At 41.8% G+C, this 4,613-nt stretch overlaps 1 long non-coding RNA gene across 1 annotated transcript; it reads left to right on the top strand.

The window, feature by feature from the left end:
• The first annotated feature begins 204 nt into the window (after window positions 1-204).
• LOC117824265 lies at window positions 205-4,300 on the top strand. The gene is made up of 2 exons (XR_004633550.1): window positions 205-310; window positions 3,544-4,300. It is a non-coding gene; the product is annotated as an uncharacterized LOC117824265 (long non-coding RNA).
• Window positions 4,301-4,613: the final 313 nt, after the last annotated feature.

Genomic DNA, 4,613 nt, shown 5'->3' with positions numbered 1-4,613 from the left:
TATTTCACTCAGACTTACAAACCTAGAATAAATCCTAGATATCCTGCACTGGTCATACTTGTTTTGATTGTGTGGTTCTACCTGCTGTTTTCAAACCTCTTCAAATGATAACTCTTCCTCAACATGCATTACTCTGCACTTTGATGCTAGCATATCTGTAGGCCCTCAGTCTTGTCAGTTACTGTGTCCCCCCTGTCTTCCCGGACGAGAAGCTGGACGCCACCACCAGGAGCCTGAGACTGGCTGCTCTTTCTTCCTCCATCAAAGACCCTGGCAAATCCTAAGAACTCGCTGAGATCAGACACACTGTGTGGAGTATTCATACACAGACCCTGCACTCTGACAGCTCATCCATGGGAGGGTTGATGTTTTTTCTGCCTCTCTGCATTCCTTGAATTTGAAAATGTGTAATGTTATGTTTTCATATCGTACAGGAATCACAAGTCTAGTTTGTGGACAGGTAAAATGAAAATCTGGGTTATATTCCTTGGTACAGTAATGATATGAATGATCTTCAGCCTGTTTCTGTCATCGTATATGTGCTCGGGGAAATGGACAATCTGTTTGTTTCAGAACTACTGGATCCCTCTGTGATAAACATAATAATAAGGTACACTGTGGCAGTCTTACAGCACAGTGGCTTTTTATTATTCAGTATTTCAACATGGATCCGGAGCTGGAAGTTTCCATCAGTGCTGTGGAAGTGTGTCTGTCTGTATCACTGCCAGTGGCTCGCAGCCAGAATCACTTGTAGCACTTTCCTAAGCTGCTTACTGATAGCTGGCACAGTGTGAGAGGAGAATACTTTCTGGTGCTCTGTGTCTGTTGTACCTCCAAGAATTATATGGCCAAAAAGATATCAATGGCTATTTAGCAGTGTTAATACACAATGCAGGTTTGGCAGTGACAGGTGTTGCTCATCATTAAGCTACTATTGTGATGGATTAGGGGGGGTGTTAGATTGACATGCAGACTTTCTCATGAACAACTGTAAGGTGTTAAGATCTCACTTTAAAGGCAGCTTGGTGTCGTATGCTTTTTATGTGTGGCAGTAAGAGGAGTAAGGTAATGTAGAATCAGGAAATCTGTGGATCAGGCTAGTGGCTGAGGAGTGGTTGAGGGACCAGGGCCCGTATGCACGTCCAGCCATTACACAAACGGGACCAGTAGTCATAACGTATCGTTATGGAACGACCCATTTGGCCGTAGCGTTAGCCGCATGCCCGACTGCAAATAATTGGCCAATTAAACTAATTGCGCCATGGAAGTGAGGCTGGTACAAAACGTCATGTCCAGGGAACCTCCTGGAAAAACAACCCTATCCAAAAAAACTGAATTGCGCATGCCTACTACGAATAACAACAATAATCAGCAAGTCAATCGTCAAGATAACAAACAAGGAGAAAGGAAGAGTTTGGCTTCAGATCTTGAACCAAGTATATGTGTGTGGTGAGCGCACAGTAGCAAGACCTAAAAAATAAAATAAGCAAACATGAAAGCAGCCTCGCGCAAACAAGCACCGCCACTAACGTGGTCCAGGTGGAGGACCACCTGTCCCCCCATGAAGGATGAGGACTGTTTGGGTGTTGGGAAGGATTCACTTCACGGTATTGCTGACGGATTAGAATTATGCTGCGTCTCCTAAATCTAAATGTGCTGTGTATTTTGACATTGTCATACTTTTCTAAAGGATTGTTCGATCCTAATATCAGTTGTCTTTGCCTATTTCGTCTTAAACGGTAACGCATAAGCCCAATGTCCTCCATCCTTTAAACAGCTACAGGTGAGGTAATCCTGCCATTAGCACTTGAATGGCTGGTTCTGCCCTCCATTAAATGTAATGCTTGTTGAAGCGTTAACCTGGCTCATGCACACCACAATTTTTTTTTTTTCACCATTAGTACAAATGACCTGTTTTCATTGCTAAAGGCTGGACGTGCATACGGGCCCAGGAGAGTGTTTCTCACAACTTTAATAGAGCTTCTTGGTTTTCAGCTGAGGAGTCCGAAGCAATAAAGAAAAATACAGGACTTGATTTTGGTCATTTTCAGACTGTTTAAGAATGGAAAAAGAGAATGATTGGAAAGCACCTTTGTCTCCACTTAGAAAAAAACAAGGCTGCACAGACACAGTAAAAATTAAAACACTTTCAATTCAAATTTGTGCTCCTAATGTCAAGTCAGTTAATATTGGAGAACCATATTATGATATTGAAGCAGAAGTATAAACCATTATTAATTAAGTGTGCATTTTTCAGTGCTTTACTTTCCTCACAGAAATCTCATTTAGTTGTCTCATGTATATAATAATAATAATAATACATTTTATTTATATAGCGCTTTTCAAAAACTCAAAGACCTTACAATTGTTAAATCAATACAGCAAAAAAACAAATAACAAATAAACACAGATCAAACAAAACAACACCACAGTACAATCACAAATGAAAAGCTAACTCAAAAGGTGAGTTTTTAAAAGAGATTTGAAAGCTGAAGGTCAGAGCAGTTTTGATATGGGAGGGGAGTGAGTTCCAGAGGGGTGGGGGCGGCTACTGAGAAGGCTCTGTCCCCCCAGGTTCGGTGCTTGGTTCTGTGAGGTGGGGACAGGAGGTTGGCGTGTGAGGGAGCGCAGGTTACGGGAAGTAGTGTGATGGTGGAGGAGGTCAGTGAGGTAGGAAGGGGCCTGGTGGTGGAGGGTTTTGTGGGTGAGGAGGAGGATTTTAAACTGTATGCGGTAGGGGACAGGGAGCCAATGAAGATGTTGGGGACGGGGGTGATGTGGTCACAGGAGCGGGTGCTGCAGCAGAGTTTTGAATGTATTGCAGTTTATGGAGGACTTTGGATGATGTGCCGTACAGGATGCTATTACAGTAATCTAAACGGGATGTGATGAATGCGTGGATAAGGGTTTCTGCGGCAGAGAAGAGAGGATATGGACGGAGGCGGGCTATGTTTCGGAGGTGGAAAGAAGGCCGTTTTCGTGAGCTGGGTGACGTGGTGTTGAAAAGAAAGGTTGCTGTCAAAAATGATTCCAAGGTTACGGATGTGAGGTGCAGGAGATAGAGTTCGAGTTATTTAAAGTGAGAGTGAAATTTGGCATGGGATTTGTGAGGGAACTTGGGGACGATGATTATGAGGTCGGATTTGTCGTTGTTCAGTGATAGGAAGTTGTGACATATTCCATGCTGTTTTAAAAGAACTGTCCCTTTAAATATGCTCAGAAACATCTTAAGAGATGTCAGAGACATGTGTCAGTGTGGGAACTCTAATTTGAGTAATTTTCCCTGTAAATCTTGAATGCTGAGCTGTAGTGGTGAAACATTTTCTCAGTTTGCTGTGGTAACAGCAGCAGCCACCACAAGTTAACCTTCATCTCTATTTGATCAAGCTAGTTTCACACACACTGCTTTTGTACCATCTAATCACTGCAGGTCCAGTCCGGGCTTCTAACAGCTGAATACAAGTACCCCACATTTTAGGATGGGACTGTGTGATGGACACAGGGAATGTAATTGTTTTCTTTTCTTTCCTCCCTCCGTCACAGCTCCTCACAACGCCTTACCACTTCAGACCTGATGATTCTGCAGTCACCGGGGCGAAACCTCTCTCAGATTAACTCAACCTCAAGGTAAACCTTTTATGTGTATCTGTGCAAACACAAACACTTGGTGCTAACAGCTGGCTCTACCTGCCTGGTGCTCATCCAGAACCCAAGAACAACATGACTGTACTCGGAGGCCTTTTGCACTCAACCCTAATCCTCCTCAGCCATCTCAACCAGGAGTTACTGTGAGGTCGACAGCAAACTTTAAGAAATACCAGTGAGAACACTGTGAAGAAGGGTGTGTAAAGTGTTAAAATGTTATTTATGAGAACCTAACTGAATGTATTTCATGGATTTGAATACTGTTACAACCAAAGTAGCCTTGCTGTTACATTTCTTGCCATGGTTCCAACACTTAAGTATTTGTTTCTCTTTAAACATTGTTTTACCGCATGACCAGCCATGTCCTTTTATTATCATGCTCATGTGTTTGTGCTGAAATAATATAAAGAAACTATATTAAATGTAACACTGGTGCCTTTTGAGCAATTTGCAAATGTATCATGAAATAATGTGACAACGTTGTTTTTCAATGTTTTACATACTGCTTTTAAATGTATTGACCAATTTTCTAAATGACTTCTAGTTTTATTTCATGCAGTATATATTTGTATAAAGAAATAACCACAAATGGAAGTCTGTTTTTATGAAATGCAAAGGAAGTACATGCACTATGAATAAATCCTCATGCATCTAATGTCTGGTTTTATGAGCACACTTTAGGTCCCCTTCATTTCAGAGTGAAGTGTTGCTTTTACAGCAGCAGAGGGACTCCAGCCTTTCCTACTGCTATATCTCTTGCTGCTCTCTAAAATCCCACATTGGGAGAACCACAAGCGACCAGAGAGAAGAGTCTTTTTTTTAATTCACCTTCTAGCTTTAAAAGGTATAAATGGCACATGTTGTGTAAACACTTCTCAGAGTTGAACATAATCTTTCTTAAGACTCATGGTTTGAGAATTTGCAAGCTGTGTAAAGCTACTGTAAGGTGATTTCTGGTTTAAAACCTG

Source organism: Notolabrus celidotus, chromosome 13, assembly GCF_009762535.1.
Source record: "Notolabrus celidotus isolate fNotCel1 chromosome 13, fNotCel1.pri, whole genome shotgun sequence".
Taxonomy (NCBI): domain Eukaryota; kingdom Metazoa; phylum Chordata; class Actinopteri; order Labriformes; family Labridae; genus Notolabrus; species Notolabrus celidotus.
This window is presented reverse-complemented; position numbering and strand designations above follow the sequence as displayed.